This window comes from Caretta caretta, chromosome 10, assembly GCF_965140235.1.
Source record: "Caretta caretta isolate rCarCar2 chromosome 10, rCarCar1.hap1, whole genome shotgun sequence".
Classification (NCBI taxonomy): Eukaryota; Metazoa; Chordata; order Testudines; family Cheloniidae; genus Caretta; species Caretta caretta.
In genome coordinates this window covers 39,262,913-39,281,176 of record NC_134215.1, presented here as the reverse complement: position 1 = coordinate 39,281,176, position 18,264 = coordinate 39,262,913, and the positions used below count along the sequence as shown (strand labels likewise).

General features: G+C 47.0%; 1 protein-coding gene across 4 annotated transcripts in view; it reads right to left on the bottom strand.

Moving 5' to 3' along the window:
• FBXL16 (F-box and leucine rich repeat protein 16) overlaps positions 1-17,299 on the bottom strand; it is a 92,259-nt gene extending 74,960 nt beyond the window's left edge. For all 4 annotated transcript variants that reach the window (XR_007358776.2, XR_012670184.1, XM_048866637.2 and 1 more), the window contains exon 1: positions 16,914-17,299. The gene's annotated coding sequence lies outside the window, so the exon portion shown is untranslated. The remainder of the gene's footprint in view (positions 1-16,913) is intronic.
• Positions 17,300-18,264: the final 965 nt, after the last annotated feature.

Genomic DNA, 18,264 nt, shown 5'->3' with positions numbered 1-18,264 from the left:
AGAGCTGCTTATGCATGCTCCCAGAGGGTGGGTTGGAAGAATTAAGATCTTCCCCATTCTCACACCAGAGCTCACTGGGATATGGATCCAAAGGGTTGCAGGAGATACTTCAGACTGAACCTTGCCAAGGAACAATCTGGCAATCAATGTACCATTTGGTGCTTTCCATAAGAAGATGCATTTTGAGACCAGATCTCCAGCTGGTGTAATTCAGCATTGGCTTCATTGCTTCCAATGCCAATTTACACCAGCTGAGAATCTGGCCCACTGTATTTATCTGCTCTGTAGGGTAGCCCCTCATGCAGTCTTGCTCATTTTGCAAGGGGTAGGAGTTACATATCCTGTATAGAGAGCACTGACTGCTCTGGATGACTATGACCCACCAATATAATAAGAAAAGGAGTACTTGTGGCACCTTAGAGACTAACCAATTTATTTGAGCATGAGCTTTCGTGAGCCACAGCTCACTTCATCAGATGATGAATCTGATGAAGTGAGCTGTGGCTCACGAAAGCTCATGCTCAAATAAATTGGTTAGTCTCTAAGGTGCCACAAGTACTCCTTTTCTTTTTGCGAATACAGACTAACACGGCTGTTCCTCTGACACCAATATAATGTGGCTGTGAAAAAGGCTAATGCAGTCCTAGGATGCCTCAGGCAAGGTATTTCCTGCACAAACAGGGAAGTGTTCCTATTAACAGTTGCAGCTGAGTTTTAAGATTGAGCTTGATTAACCATCAGAGGAGTGAAATTCTAGAACAGTCTTCCAAGGAGAGTTTGACACCTTCTCCTAATTTTGAGCCTAAACTTGTTGATGACCTGTTTATAGCCATTTGTTCTTATGTCCACATTGGTGCTTAACTTAAATAACGCCTCTCCCTCTCTCGTATTGATCCCTCTGATGTATTTATAGAGAGCAATCATATCTGCCTTCAGCCTTGGTTTGGTTAGGCTAAACAAGCCAAGCTCCTTGACTCTCCTCTCATAAGGTAGGTTTTCCATTCCTCAGATCACCCTAGTAAGCCCTTCTTGGCACCTGTTCCAGTTTGAATTCATCTTTCTTAAACATGGGAGACCAGAACTGCACACAGTATTCCAGCTGAGGTCTCACCAGTGCCTTGTATAATGGTACGAACACTTTCCCAGGTATCTGGCTGGTGGGTCTTGCCCATGTGCTCAGGATCCAATTGATTGCCATATGTGGAGTTGGGAAGGAATTTTCCCCCATTTCAGATTGGCAGAGACCAGGGAGTTTTTCACTTCTTCTGCAGCATGGGAAATGGGTCACTTGCAGGTTTAAACTAGTGTAAATGGTGGATTCTCTGTATCTTGAAGTCTTTAAACTATGATTTGAGGACTTCAGTAACTCAGGCAGAGATTAGGGGTCTATTACAGGAGTGGGCAGGCTTTTATACAGGAAGTCAGACCAGATGATCACAACGGTCCCTTCTGGCCTTCAAGTCTATGATGAGACATTGTCTCAGGTACTGTACTGGTTTTCTTGATGCTATGCTGTGACTACAGCAAGCCTTTATTTAAGGTTTGATAACCAGATTTATGTTCTCAGGACTATATTATTACTGTTATTATTTGTGTTACAGTTAGGAGCCCATGTCATGGATCAGGACCCTGTTGTGCTAGGTGCCAAGTATCAGAGGGGTAGCCGTGTTAGTCTGTGTTCACAAAAACAATGAAGAGTCCAGTGGCACCTTAAAGACTAACCAATTTATATGAGTGTAAGCTTTCGTGGGTAAAAAACCCACTTCTTCAGATGCATGGAGTGAAAATTACAGATACAGGCATAAATATATATTGGCACATCAAGAGAAGAGAGTTACCTTACAAGTGGAGAACCAAATGTTGAAGGCCAATTTAATCAGGGTGGATGTTGTTCCCTCCCAATAATTGATGAGGCGGTGTCAATGCCAAGAAAGGGAAAATTGCTCTTGTAGTGAGCCAGCCATGCCCAGTCCCTATTCAAGCCCAAATTGATGGTGCTAAGTTTGCAAATGAATTGTAGCACTGCAGTTTCTCTTTGAAGTCTGTTTTTGGCTACTTTTATATCTGTTACTGAGTGTCCAGGGAGATTTAAGTGTTCTCTTACTGGTTTTTGTATGATATCATTCCTGATGTCCGATTTGTGTCCATTTATCCTTTTACGTAGAGACTTTCCGGTTTGGCCAATGTACATGGCAGAGGGGCATTGCTGGCACATGATGGCATATACCACATTGGTAGATGTGCAGGTGAATGAGCCTCTGATGGTGTGGCTGATGTGGTTAGGTCCTATGATGGTGTCGCTAGAGTAGATATGGGGACAGAGAAGGCAACGGGGTTTGTTACAGGGACTGGTTCCTGGGTTAGTGTTTCTGTGGTGTAGTGTGTAGTTGCTGGTGAGTATTTGCTTCAGACTGGGGGGCTGTCTATAAGCAAGGATTGGCCTGCCTCCCAAGGCCTGTGAGAGTGAGGGATCATTTGTAGATCGTTGGTGATGTGCTGGAGAGGTTTTAGCTGGGGGCCGTACGTGATGGCTAGTGGTGTTCTGTTATTTTCCTTCTTAGGGCTGCCCTGTAGTAGGTGACTACTGGGTACCCATTTCACTCTGTCAATCTCTTTTCTCAATTCCCCAGGTGGGTATTGTAGTTTTAAGAATGCTTGATAGAGATCTTGTAGGCATACTGTGGGGCCATGCTGATACCCATAGCAGTGCCGCTGACTTGAAGGTATAAGTTGTCCCCAAATCTGAAATGGTTGTGGGTGAGGACAAAATCACAAAGCTCAGCCACCAGGTGTGCAGTGGCCTCATCAGGGGTACAGCTCCTGACAGCTTGTAGTCGATCCTCATGTGGAATATTGGTGTAAAGAGTTTCTACATCCATGGTGACCAGGATGATGTTTTCAGGAAGATCATCAATGCATTGTAGTTTCCGCAGGAAGTGAGTGGTGTCTTGAAGATAACTAGGAGTGCTGATAGTGTAGGGTCTGACGAGAGAGTCCAAATAGCCAGATAATCCTGCTGTAAGAGTGCCAATGCCTGAGATGATGGGGTATCCAGGATTTCCCAGGTTTATGGATCTTGGGTAGCAGATAGAATACCCCTGGTCAGGGCTCTAGGGGTAGATTTGTCTGTGTAGATTTGTTCCTGTGCTGTAGCAGGGAGTTTCTTGAGCAGATGGTGTAGTTTCTTTTAGTACTCCTCAGTGGGATCAGAGGATAGTGGCCTATAGACTGTGGTGTTGGAGAGTTGTCTGGCAGCCTCCTATTCATAATCCAACCTGTTCATGATGACTACAGCACCTCCTTTGTCAGACCTTTTGACTGGAGACTCAAGGAATATTTTCAACACACCACTGAACAAAGCACTGACCTACAGGAACCCTCCTACCAACACTACAAGAAGAAGAATTCTGCGTGGACTCCTCCTGATGGTCAAAAAGACAGACTGGACTTCTACATAGAGTGCTTCCCCATAACCTCAGCTTTACAGAATGCAACACCATCCACAACCTCAGAAACAACTCTGACTTTATAATCAAAAGGGCTGACAAAGGAGGTGCTGTAGTCATCATGAACACGTGAGATTATGAACAGGAGGCTGCCAGACAACTCTCCAACACCACATTCTACAGGCCAGTATCCTCCAATCCCACTGGGGAGTACCAAAAGAAACTACACCACCTGCTTGAGAAACTCCCTGCTATAGCACAGGAACAAATCTACACAGACACATCCCTAGAGCCCGGACCAGGGGTATTCTATCTGCTACCCAAGATCCATAAACCTGGAAATCCTGGACACTCCATCTCAGGCATTGGCACTCTTGTAGCAGGATTATCTGGCTATTTGGACTCTCTCCTCAGATCCTACGCTACCAGCACTCCTAGCTATCTTTGAGACACCACTGACTTTCTGAGGAAACTACAATGCATTGATGATCTTCCTGAAAACATCATCCTGACCACCATGGATGTAGAAGCTCTTTACACTAATATTCCACATGAGGATGGACTACAAGCTGTCAGGAACAGTATTCCTGATGAGGCCATGGCACACCTGGTGGCTGAGCTTTGTGACTTTGTCCTCACCCACAACCATTTCAGATTTGGGGGCAACTTATACCTTCAAGTCAGCAGCACTGCTATGGGTACCCGCATAGCCCCACAGTATGCCAACATTTTTATGGCTGACTTAGAACAACTCTTCCTCAACTCTCGTTCCCTAGCGCCCCTTCTCTACGTACGTTACATTGATGACATCATCATATGGACCAACAGCAAGGAGGCCTTTGAAAAATTCCACCTGGATTTCAACAATTTCCACCCCATCATCAACTGCAGTCTGGACCAGTCCACACAAGAGATCCACTTCCTGGACATTACAGTGCAAATAAGTGATGGTCACATAAACACCACCCTATACTGGAAACCTACTGACCGCTACACTTACCTACATGCCTCCAGCTTCCATCCAGGACACATCACACAATCCATTGTCTATAGCCAAGCCTTGAGATACAACCACATTTGCTCCAATCCCTCAGGCAGAGACTAACACCTACAAGATCTCTATCAAGCATTCTTAAAACTACAATATCCACCTGGGGAAGAGAGGAAACAGATTGACAGAGCAAGATGGGTACCCAGAAGTCACTTACTACAGGACAGGCCCAAAAAGGAAATTAACAGAACACCACTGGCCATCATGTACAGCCCCCAGCTAAAACCTCTCCAGTTCATCACCAACGATCTACAACCTATCCTGGAAAATGATCCCCCACTCTCACAGGCCTTGGGAGGCACGCCAATCCTCGCTTACAGACAGCCCCCAAACCTGAAGCAAATACTCACCAGCAACAACACACCACACCACACCACAGAAACACTAACCCAGGAACCTATCCTTGCAACAAACCCCGTTGCCTTCTCTGTCCCCATATCTACTCTAGCGACACCATCATAGGACCCAACCGCATCAGCCACACCATCAGAGGCTCATTCACCTGCACATCTACCAATGTGATATATGCCATCATGTGCCAGCAATGCCCCTCTGCCATGTACTTTGGCCAAACTGGACAGTCTCTACATAAAAAGGATAAATGGACACAAATCAGACATCAGGAATGGTAACATACAAATGCCAGGAGGAGAACACTTAAATCTCCCTGGACACTCAGTAACAGATATAAAAGTAGCCATTCTTCAACAAAAAAAGCCCCTTCAAAAACAGACTTCATAGAGAAACTACTGAGCTACAATTCATTTGCCAACTTAGCACCATCAATTTGGGCTTGAATAGGGACTGGGAGTGGCTGGCTCACTACAAGAGCAATTTTCCCTCTCTTGGTATTGACACCTCCTCATCAATTATTGGGAGTGGACAACATCCACCCTGACTAAATTGGCCTTCAGCATTGGTTCTTTATTTGTAAGGTAACTCCCTTCTCTTCATGTGCCAATATATATTTATGCCTGTATCTGTAATTTTCACTCCATGCATCTGAAGAAGTGGATTTTTTACCCATGGAAGCTTATGCTCAAATAAATCGGTTAGTCTTTAAGGTGCCACCGGATTCCTCTTTGTTTTTGTGTTAGGTGCTGTACAAACACAGAACAAAAACAGAATTTCTGACAGACTATATCATGACCCCCTCTTGTTAACTAGCTTACCTGCAAAGTGATGCACATCCAGAGATGGCAATCATTCCTCTCCTTAAATATGAATGAAGAAGTCATTTAACATGTCATGTTTTTAGGTATTCGAGTAGTATTCTCACAATCTGCTACCCATAACAGACAGCCTGATTGGTGGACATGTGTTTGTATGGATTGTACAGGATCTGTTTAAACTAGCTCAGCAGAAAGCTTGCGTTTCTTTCTGATCTGACTTATAGCCATGTATATCAGCAGTGACTCTACTGAAGTCAGTGGGCAACATGGATGTAAATCTAGTGTACAGGAGAGAAAGATCATAGAAATGTAGGGTTGGAAGAGACCTTGAGAGGTCGTCTAGTCCAGGTTCTGAGCTGAGGCAAGACCAAGTAAACTGGACCATCCCTGACAGCTGTTTAACCAGCCTGTTCTTAAATACTTCTAATGATTGGGATTCCACAACCTCCCTTGGAAGCCTAGTCCAGAGCTTAACTACCCTTAGAGTTAGAAATATTTTCCTAATATCTAACCTAAATCTCCCTTGCTACAGATTAAGCTGATTACTTCTTGTCCTACCTCCAGTGCCCAAGAAGAACAACAGGTCACAAAGTCCTCTTTATAACAGCCCTGAACATATCTGAAAACTGTTATCAGCTCCCACCTCAGTCGTCTTTTCTCAAGACTAAACATGCCCAGTTTCGTTAACCTTTCCTCAGACCAGGTTTTCTAAAGCTTTTATCATTTTTGTTGCTCGCCTCTGGACTCTCTTTCCAATCTGTTCACATCTTTCCTAAAATACGGTACCAAAAACTGGACACATTATTCCAACTGAGGCCTCACTAGGACTGAATAGAGCAGAACAATTATCTTCTGTGATTTGCATACGACACTCTTGTTAATACCCCTCAGAATATTAGCCTTTTTCATAACTGCATCACACTGTTGACACATATTCAATTTGTGATCCACTATAACTCCCAAACCCTTTTCAGAAGTACTATCACCTAGCCAGTTATTCCCCATTTTTGTATTTGTGCATTTGATTTTTCCATCCGAAGTACAGTACTTTGCACTTGTCTTTACTGAATTTCATCTTGTTGATTTCAGGCCAATTCTTCAAGTGTCATTTTGAATTCTAATCCTGTCCTCCAAAGTGCTTGCAACCTCTCCCAGCCTGGTGTCATCTGGAAATTTTATAAGCATACTCTCCACTCCATTATCCAAGCCATTTATGAAAATATTGAATAGTACCAGATCCAGGACTGACCTGTGTGGGACCCCACTAGATACACCCCCCAGTTTGAGAGCAAACCATTGATAATTACTGTTTGAGTATGGTCTTCCAACTAGTTGTGCACCCACCTTACAGTAATTTAATCTAGCCCACATTTCCCTAGTTTGTTTATGAGAATGTCATGTGGGACTCTGTCAAACCTTCCTAAAATCAAGGCACATCATGTGTACAATTTCTCCCCCACCCACTAGCATAATAACCCTGTCAAAAACGTAGTAAGAATCACAATATCAAAGACTTGCAAAGGGCTAGCTCCTCTGCTGGTGCTAATCACATAGTTCCATTGACTTTAGTGCCACTGTACTGATTTTACACCAGCTGAGGATCTGGGCCCAAGTGTTTAACATACCCAATATTTTCAGTGGAAGGTGGAGCTGAGATGCCAAGTTTGAAACCAGAATCAGGTCTGAATCTGATCCTTCTTCCCAGCGTTCCAGAGCATTCTGGATACAAAGGTCTAGGCTGGTTCTATTGTACAAATAATAGCAAACTGCCAAATCCAGAGTGGAACGTCCTATGAGTTCAGGGGTCTCTATTCTGGTACTGGGGCTCAGCATCCACTGCTGTAAAGCCATCTGCTAACCAGCTGCCTGGAGAGCTCTAGATTCACGCCGATTGTTGCACTGGGGATGATTTAGCCTGCATTGTACTTCGCACCCTGCAGACCACCATGGGAACGGCACAGCAACTGTAGTAGAGGCAGCTGACAAGACTCAGAGTGCTGGATATTAAAAAGTAGACAATTCCCAGACAAAGCGTGGTTGCCAGAAAATGTCTGGTAGCTCATACAACTAGTTACAGAAATTTGGCTGACCAGAAAATCAAATCTTCCAAACTCAATCCATGCCTTGGAAATAAGGCAATTCCTCCTCCACCCTTATGCACAAATCACTCGCCCAATGCTCAGACGAACTGGATCAAATGGCTCATTTGAGGGGAGTCTTTTAAAAAGATAATCCTTTTTTCTTGTTCCCCACAGTCTTACCCTGTTGTCTGTCTTAAGCTTACAGTGTGAGGTAGCATGGTCTAGTAGCTAGATCAAGGAAGTGGGACTCAGAAATCCTAGGCTGTAAGTAACTGACTCACTGGGTGACCCAGCACAAGTCATTTACCAACTTAGTGCCTCTGTTTACCTATCAGTAAAATAGGCATAACAAGGGTGATGTCAGCATGATGCTGGGGCACTGTGCTGACAGCAGTACAGTCCTTTGCATAGAAAACTGAGGTCCAGGCTACAAAATCTCCCTCTTTAGTTTCAACTCAATAAGGAACCCCACTTCACTTCCTGTCCTAAACTGTTGTACAGGATTGCCATGTGCTGTTAAACAATTGTGCTTCATTGCAGATGGGCCGCACATTGCTGGTGGAAGAAATGAGCTTCATGTATAGTGTCTCTCACTCTCGGATCCTTTGGATCTGTAAATGCACTATCATTATATCCATCCACATTAACCAGCCAGCCCTGCCTCTGTAACCACTGAGCCAGCCAGCCAGTCACACTTGCATTCAGGCTGTGATCTTCCATATTAACTAAAACCCTCTAGCTCACCCTGCAAGTTTGCCATGATTCCTGCTTTGCGATGAGGAAACTTCTGATCATGTGATATCCTACCTTCAAGAGCTAGACTACATTGATTGTCCAGTTCCTTCCCTTTACCTTCTGCCCATAAACCATTTTGTCCCATCCTTTCTGTTCCCATGACTGGTGTAATACCCCTTTCAAGACTTTCCCTAGTACCTTCTCTTTCCAGTTTAAAAAACCCACCTAGCAAGGGTTTTGCCTATTGGTTTGAATCAGGGGAGGGGTAAATTCTCCGCTGGTGTAAACATCCATAGCTCTGGAACTTCACCCATTTGCACCAGCAGAGAATTTGGCACAGGCAGATGATTCCCATGTGCTCCAGTGGCGGTAATTCCAAACAGTCCCCTTCTCTCCAGGAAGAAGCCCAGTGGTCCATTCATTCAACTGTCCCTTTCTTCTCCCCAATCTGTACTTGTGGGGATGATTTTTTTATAGTTTCACCTGACTGCCACCCAGATCTTCTCAGTCCATCCTCTTCCCTTCTGGAGAACAGCTAATGTACTCCTCCATGGTGGAGGAGAATCCTCTGGAAATCCCCAGGGCTCCAGGAGAGACTGGCAACACCAGGAACTAGCAAGGGTTTAATCTGCAGCCCAGTGGTAAAGTCAAAACTCAGCTTCCCAGGTCTGCCCTGGGAGCCCTTTCCATAGGGGTTGTTATGAAAGGACAGAGCATCAAGAGAGAAATTTCCAGCAATTAGATCAGGCTGGCCATTGCTGGTGGGGTGCTGCAGAAACACTAGTCAAGTTCATGTAGATCTGCCCAGCTGGATTCTGGCTAGCTTGCCTCTTGAGGGATGGCTCATATGAGCAAAGGGATTCACATGGGTCAGGGGTATACATGAGCAAACAAGAGTATCTGCTATTAGTTAATCGCTATCCATTAGTCATCATTCATATCCTTCACTCTCCTATTTAAAAAGATTCCACATGTCCAGTCGGGTAGCAGAGGTGATACCACATGACCTAACAGCACAATGAGAGTAGCAAACAGTTTTGTAGGCTCAGAAATCATCCATCAAACTGGTCAGCAAATGCTATTGAAGAATGAAGAACAAAATCTGGGTGATGATTTGCAAAGACCCAGGGGAAAAAAAGGTGATGTTTGACAGATAATGTACTTGCAGTGAACAATGCCGCTACCTCTAATGTAGACCTGGTGTCTGTGTGTGGAATGATACTGACTTCAGTGGAGTCATACCCACTCCCACAGGGTCTGAAATTAGCCCCAAAAATCCTCTTATCCCATCTCCACCCTCACTCCACTTGCCTCCCTGTGCGTTGTTCACTTGGTCCTTCATTCTCTCTCCTGATCTGCCTGCCTGGTTTTCAGTCTGTCTGTCAGTGAACTCAGAACCCTAACCACTGTGTAAATGGAGATCCAGATCTGAACTCAGCCGGTATACTCCATCTCTAGTGTGTGTGTGTGTGTATATACACACACACACAGAGGTATGGGGTGGCATGTCTATGTGTGTGGAGGTGTATGCACAGACTGTGGAAGGGTTTCTGCACCATGGAAGGTGTGTGTACATGGGGAGGAGCGAGATGGGATGGGGTGTGGTTTCTATGTGTTTGCATGCAGGTGGATGCATGCATAAGGTGTAGGGATGGATGTGTATATATATACATATGCATGCAGCGGGTATGGGCACTGTGTGTGTGTGCATACATGCAGTGGGAGGAAGGTGCATGCACACATGGGGGTTGGGGAAAATTCTCTGTCCCCGTCATTATTTACATGAATGAGTACTTCTTTGCTTCTGGCCCTCCTCACAGACAGCCATAAAAGTCACATGACTAAAAAGGCTTTAAGAGAACCTGCAAAGAGTCACCCCACTGCTAACTGATCAGACTGACAGTCTAACCTAGCCAGACAGCACTACATACAGATCCAGCCCTCTTCTCAGCTGCTTCCTGTCTATCTACCTACCTACCTTCCAACCAACCAGTCCATTTTCTACTGTGCCCATCACTGAGGAACTGCCTGGCACCTTGGAAATAGCACATTCTACATTTCCCAGTTCCTTGGAGCCTACTTGCAGAACAGGGGCTGCTGCATTCACTTCCCATGGAGACCAGACAATTTCTTCTCCCACCGGGGGTTTGGGGGAGGAATAAATAAATCCACAGCCAGCACTAGAACCAAAAAGGTCCATTACCATAGGCAGGAGCAAGCTGGTCTTCTGATCAAAGGACGGAGTCTGCTTGTGGCTGCCTGCTTTGAAGACTTGCAATATGCTTCTCCATGTGGCTTGATTTGGTTCAGCTCAGCAAAATATCCAAACCACAGAGAGGTAAATAAAACTTCCAGAAATTAATAGGAATCGCTGCTTCTTCATAGCCTGATCCTCCACTGCCTCATACCTTGTGGACTCACATGCCCATGGCTTTCCCCTCCTCAGAGATTCCTCTAGGTGCTGCAGCACCAGCCTTTTCCTCTACTATTACTTCTTTGGATAAGGTAAGCAAATGGCTTGTTAGTCTATCAGACGTCTTAAAGGGACACTGACAAGGTTGATTGGACCAAAGTATAACCTACCTCTCTGTCTCCTTGTGGATTCCATGCAATAATTTATATGTGCCTTTTATAATACTACTTTGCACATACACAGCACCTGCCTCTAGTGGAGCTCGACACACTTTTCCAGGCACTAATCAACAAAGATATGCAACACTCTTGTGAGATGGGGAAGCAGGATTATTCCCATACTACAGATGGGAAAACCAAGGCACAAATCAATTAAGTGACCGAGCAGGGAATCCATACCAGAACCAGGAATAGAATTAATGACTCCTATCCCCACAAAATCATCCTTCTTCCCTGGCCTTTTTAAATCAAAGCCAATGCTTTTTTCCTACTACAGAGAGGGAGAGAGAGAGCAGTTCCAGGAGCCCTGAACTCATGAGAAAACCTGCAATGAATCCATGTGTTTGTATTTGACAGACGAAACAACATTCTAGGCCAGATCCTCAGCTGATGTAAAGAGGAGTAGCTCCACTGAAGTCAGTGTGTGTGAAGTCAATGGAGCTACACTGATTTACAGCAGCTGGGGTTCTGGCCCTGCATTTGGAAATTAAATCCAATTTCAAGCTCCCAAAATGGTCACTCTCCCCCAAGTGGGGGTGGAAAGGACAGAATGCTACCAGCATTTCTGAACTGTGTCCTTCTCATACCTCCACTTCAAATATCTCAAACAGTTCCAATCTGCTGTGGATCTCCAGAGAAAAAGCTAGTTTACCTCTTCACTGGAGTCATTCAGAAGTCCAGCAGTGCTACAGATTCCAGCACTGAAGTCAGCAGGCTGGGGCCCACCCACAGGTACTCTAGCAAGTCAGCAGTGTTCATAAAATATAACAGGGAGAGCACAGCTGTCATACTGCTGACATTTCTAGATAGTCTGCAGTGAGTGATTTCAGACAGGTGACACATTTCAGAGTAGTGTAGGAAAATGCACTTCTATTGCAGATGTGTCAGCAGGTCACTGGTGGATGGGACCCTCTAGGTGTGATGGCAGTACTTTGCCAAGATTAATTTGTTACCTGTTCCAGAACCCCTGTGGAGCTAGATAAATATTATTGTCCCAATTCTACTGATGGGGAAATTGAGGCACCGAGGGCTTGCTTCCCCCTATGTGAACATCAGCTCTCTGTCTCACAGAAGGACTGGCCCTTCTAGCCCCATATTTACCATCACCGTGCAGAATCAGCCTGTCCATCCTGTCCCTCACACAGACCCTTTCCTTCTCCTGGCACAGAAGCCCACTAAGATGCATTGTTTCCCACGACTCAGTCAGACGGCAGGGATTATAGTCAGAGACGAGAGGGCCAAGATGCTGAAGCACAGATGATCTCGAGATAGGAGGCCAAATTCATCCCTGGTGTAACTCCTCTGACTTCAGTTACTGTTGGGGTAAATTTAGGCCCAATCAAACTAACAAGGAACCAGCTGTCAGAGGACAGCTGAGAAGGAAAATAATGAAAAATGGATGCTAACAAAATTCCCACCCACTATAAAGCAACGTCCCTCACCCTCCTTGACAGTGAGCAAAGATTTACACCAACAGTCCGAGAATGGGAGCTTGGCTAGTCCTTCCGAGTGTCACATAGCAGAGCTCGTTGTTTGCCCAGCTGGGAAGCCAGCAGCAGGAGATTCCACACAGCAGTGTCCTGTCCTGGGATGTAGCGAGAGCTTCCCCACCGCAGCACCATTGCCTTGCAGTAGCAGCTAGAATGCCAGCAGCCTGAGCTATGACAAGAGCATCAGCTGATTTCTCAAAGCAGCCTCCAGTCAGTGTCTGCTACCACTAGCAGAAAGTGCCCTGCTGCAGCTCCTAAGATTTCCTCCTGCCCCAGCAGTGCCTTGGCAGAGTCTACATGGATTCCAAAAGGAATACTGCCTCATCCTCTCCAACACACCACCTCGTTCCTGCATGTAAGCCCTGGGCAACTCAACAGCCCAACCTCAACTGCCCAGCCTTGAGCACAATGCAAATCACCAGTGTAGAGATTGAAAGCATGGGATCTGCTAGCGCAGGGCCCGCAAAAGGTGAGGATTAGAATACCAGGATTCATAACCCAGAATCTACACAGCAGGGGAAAACATCCGTGGGATTTGGATGCCAGCACTGGGGTCCAGCAGGCTCCACCTCTCAATGCCACCCTCTCTGAGTGCAGCAGGTCCCCAACATCACTGGCTTTGCATTGGCAGGCTCCAAGTGCAACAGAGAATGTGGGTGTTTGAGTGCCCCTGGGATGTCTCTGCTGGAGCTGCCTGTTGATTTGAGAAGCCCTCAGGCTCACTCCACTCCTTGCTGGGTAGATGAACTGTGCCCCCGGGGGCTGGGGGTGTGGATGGTGTGTGTGTGTGTGTCTGGGAGACACTAAGTCACCTGCATACACATTTCACCAGAAAGTTGCACAGCTGTGCGCCCATGGTGGGGGTGGAGGGACGATGACCCAGGATGTTGCTGATAACAATTAGAGCCAATTAATAATAGTACTTGGCTCTCAGGTTATACAAGCATGAACTGATTGATCCTCACCCATGGCAGAAAGGAGCTAGCGTCACCCCAATTCCGCAGTGCGGAATCTGCTAAAGCGCAGAAGAAATGATCTGGGGATCTGAGTTCCTGACTCTGTCGTTGGTGGCCTGGGCCAAGTCACCTCCCTTCTCAGTGGCACTCACCAGCATCACAGGAAGGTAGATTCGCTGCTGCTTGTAAAGTGCTCTGAGATCCTCTGGGGGAAGACACTAGAGATGGGAGGGTATTATTATTATTATGATGAAGTGACTTGCCCGATGTCCCACACCAAATAATTGGCTGGCCTGGAACTCAAACTCAGGAATTCTTGGCCCCCAGCACTATTCTCAGTCAACTGCCCCAACCCTGGCTCTTTCTACTTCTCCAAGCATAGCCAGCTATGGGAGAGAAGTGGAACTCTCCACTCTGGCCCTGCACTCACACATGTGTGGTGCTAAGACTTCAGGGGCATGCCTCCTAGTTCTTTGCTCTGTGGAATCGTGTCCACTTTGGGCACATGGAGGGGAGCAGCAAACCCGGAGCTAGTGGGAAGGCACTGGAGGTCACTCAAGTGGCGCTAGCCTGCAGCCACATTGCAAAGTGGTCGTGTTAGCTGCTGATGAGCTTTAGCTACATCTCCCAATGGGCCAGCCATCATCACACTTGAGTGAAGGGGTTTAGTGTGTGGACAGGACTGGAGGTAGGGGCAACACTTGAGTTATAACTCAAGTTGCAGTGAAGACAAGCCCAACACATCCAAATGTTCCTGCCTCTAGCCTCAGAGCCAAGTGGAGTAACTTGCAATTACATCATGTATATACAGGGAGTAGGGGAATCAGAGGCACAAGCTGAAGAATAAATGTCTTGGTGCTCCTGCTTGAGACAGACACGCCCAACCCCACAAGCCAGTCCTGGGCCTAACAGAATGTTGCTGTTTTGCCTGACCTCCCAGCATACCCTGTTTGATTTTCCTTAGGGACTTTCCTATGCCCCTATAATGGCACTGCTGACACTGCCCATCATCCTGCTGACATCACTTTCAATGTGCCTGCAGGTCTCCTGCCTCCTTCTCCAGCCTTGACCCTTTCAATGGGTTTGCATCTTTGCTGTCCAGGGCTGGGCTCCAGTGGGGACAGCAGAGCTGGGCATGACAGGGCTGAAAACACCATGGACCCAGGGCAGCTGGGGACCTTCTCATACCAGAAGGTCCCCAGAGAGCAGAATGTGAACATCATCCCAGAGAGCAGAATTATCTCTCTCTTCCTGTCACCCTCCCTCTGTCTTTCCCTCTCTTTTACCTTCCCCCTGCCTTCCCTTCCACGCCTCAGCTGCTCCTGCTCTATTCAGCATTTGCCCTGAGCTCCCAGAAGGTGGATTTCCCTTTAGGTCAGGAGCAAAAGAAAGGGCCCCTGATGTCACCCTCCTGGATGATGGCTTCAAGCAAAGAGATACAGCAGACACGGAGACTGAATGCAAGCAGCCCTGGATCTATGGAAGTAGGATGGTTACAGAAAAGGCCGCTGCTTTATCAATCACCTCTGCTCCCCGCACTACACCCCTCCATACACAGTGGCCTGTTCTTAGTTACACCCATTACAACTACATGGGTTTGACTGGGCTCGCCCAGATGTTACTGAGAGCGGAGTTATCCTACAGCTAATCTGCAATTGTGCATCTAAAGCAATGTGCTCTCCAACAGGGGGGAGGATGGGGGAGCTGGGTGGGAAGGCCAAGCCACTGGGACCCCCTGTGGGGATTAACACCAGCACTTTGAATGGAATGAATCTGCAGTAACCAGCTGCACTCACAGGAAGGGTCCAGAGATGAATTAGCAAGAAAGGCTGGCTCAGGCTTTGAGCCATGGGGATGAAGGTCAACCTGTGGAACTCTTTGTCAGAGGATTTTGTGAAGGCTAAGACTAAAACAGGATTAAAAAAAGAACCAGATAAATTCATGGAGGATAGGTCCATCAATGGCTATGAGCCAGGATGGTGTCCCTGGCCTCTCTTGGTGTCCCTGGCCAGACACTGGGAATGGACGACAGAGGATGGATCACTTGATGATTACCTGTTCTGTTCATTCCCTCTGAATCACCTGGCATTGGCCACTTTCGGAAGACAGGATACTGGGCTAGATGGACCTTTGGTCTGATCCAATATGGCTGTTCTTATGTCTTTCTCTCTCTCTCTCTCTGCCACCATTTCAATGTGAAAAGTTATGCCAGGCCAGTGGCACAACAGCTCCTGATGCAGCTGCCAGTAGAGGAGGAAAAGGTTCCATCTTCCCATGCTGCCAGTTGGCAAGCCTCTGACTCAGTGTGCTACAGCTAGGCTGGGGGCTGAGTCCCTGAGCAATCTTTCTGCTCTTACAGTCCTCCGCAGAGTTTGTTCCAGAGCCCCCTCCCCACAAACAAAACTTTCTAGTGCTTCAGTGGGCCAGCTGCACAGACACAGACTTCCCAAGATTTCTATGGCCTGACAGCCCACTCCACCAACAGGAGTCACACAAGTCAGCCAGCCTCCAGCCTAAAGCCTGCAGCAATGCCCCAGCCTTTCCTCTGGGCCCAGATTTATCTTCAGCCATCACACCTCCAGCTCCTCCTCCCTGAGACCAGAGAGAACAGTGAGGTAGTGGGGTCCATAACAGCCAGCCAGGAGGTTGATTCTCCGCCACTCTCTCTGGTTCACTGGCTTGAGCGATTGCCACATCAACTCAGAGCCAGAGCATAGCCGAAGGGAACAGCACAATGGACAATGATCCTGAACAAGGCTGGGGAGCAAGGGAAATCCCCTCAGCTGGGAAAACTGGGTCTCCCACTAGCATGCTCTGAGCCACTGGCCCAGCTAGCTACTCTACCCCAAAGGATGCTAACCCAAATGCTTTCGGGGGGCTGAAAAAGCAAAGCATTCAGCACATTGCCAATCACAGGAATCACAGCATCGGCCTCAGGTCTATGGAGCAAATAAATAAATAAATAAATCAACCACACACCACTGGCATCTGGGAATTCAGTTTCCACCATTTCTATTCAATGCAGAGAAAAAAAGAGGCTGACACCAAAGCATTTCTCCCAGCCAGTCAGAGAAGCAGCACGGGGCAGAGCAAAGAGCATTGTATTGGATGGAAATGAATGGAGCCTAGTTCTACTAGAAAGGTGATGCTTGCCTGCCATTATATAACCCAAGCTCTATGATGCAATGATCATCAAGGAGGGCTATAATTACAGTCCTTGTACCTTCCCTGGTTCTCATTGTAGCACTGAGCCGCATCCCTCTGGGTGGGATGTTTTCCTAGGGACATCAATACAAACTGACATAGGGGGCTTTGTGAGTCAAAGGATCTGCAGCAAGATACAGCCCTTACCTCCAGCGACTGCTTCCAGCTCATGCCATGCCTCCTCGGGAGCTGCTCCTCCTTTCATGTACAGAACAGCATCCGGAGAAGAAACAGAACAAATCACCCACTCTGATCTACACCAGCCCCCAGCCGCAGTCAGACACAGGACCAGGGAGCTAGATTCTCCCACACTGCATCGTTAGATCAAGTCTTTCAGAGAAAAATCCACGACTCTGATGTTTTGCAAAATAAGGGTGGGAGAGAATTTGTCCCACCAAAAAAAAAAAGCAAGACAGACAGACAGCAATCTCAGGGGACTGAAATACACTTCCCCTCCTCCCCAGCAAACCCGGAGCTGGTATCCAGAGAGCACGATCTGAAAGATGCAAGCTGTCTCACACGCACACGCTGGCATGCGTGCGCACACACACACACACACACTGTCGTAGACCAAACCCAGTTAAAGAGACACAGCCATTATTATCATTAATGCATGACTGCAGGCTGGCTAGTCTCCCCAACTCCTGGCTAGGATACTCAGAGATTACAACCATTCACTGTGGGAAACATCCAGGATTAGGATTCTTATTGGCTTCCCCCCACTTTTCTTATTGCCCTCTTGAGGTCAATCATATGGACTTGCATTTGCAAAAAGACAAAACAGCTAGATAGGAGAATACTAAGGCGATAGGCAGAATAGAAATGTGATAGATATTTTAACTGTGAATATTTGGTTTTGGACACAAAGCACGTGGTGCTCCCCTCTCTCCTTTTGGGGCACCAATGTAACCCTTCCCTGGGTAATGAAACAGGAAGCTTGTCATGAGCTCCCGTACACAGCGGGGTTAGTGGCAAGTAGCTGAGCTATTGTGACTCACATGAAATGTATGAAATATTGCTGCTCCTGATGAGTCCTTCCGGGTTGTCATTGGCATGACATGCTCAGCTGTGCCTTTCACCCTTGATCCACATTCCTGCCACGCCGCCAGTGGGTATGAACATCAGGCTAACACACCTGCTAGCTAGCTTTCCGGGCAATCCGGGTCCAGCTACGGATGAGCTTTGAATTCAGGGAGATGGGGGAACCAGCTGAATTCCTACCCCGGGCACTGGGAAAGGAAGCAAATGCCCTCACTCCCACATGCTCCAGTGGTCGTCTGTGCCCATAGGCTGGGGGCCTGCATGGACATCTCTCCTGATCTGTTGCCCAAGGGACAGCAAACTTCCCCAGACTCAGAGTTAGCAAGGCCAGAGCTGGAGCTCTGAACCCCACTAGCTGTCCCTTAACAAATGGAGCATGCCCACTCCCTCACCCCACCAGTTTCCTTGGGCACATGTGCCACTGAACTCAACTAGTGTCCCTACTAAAGGGAAGGGA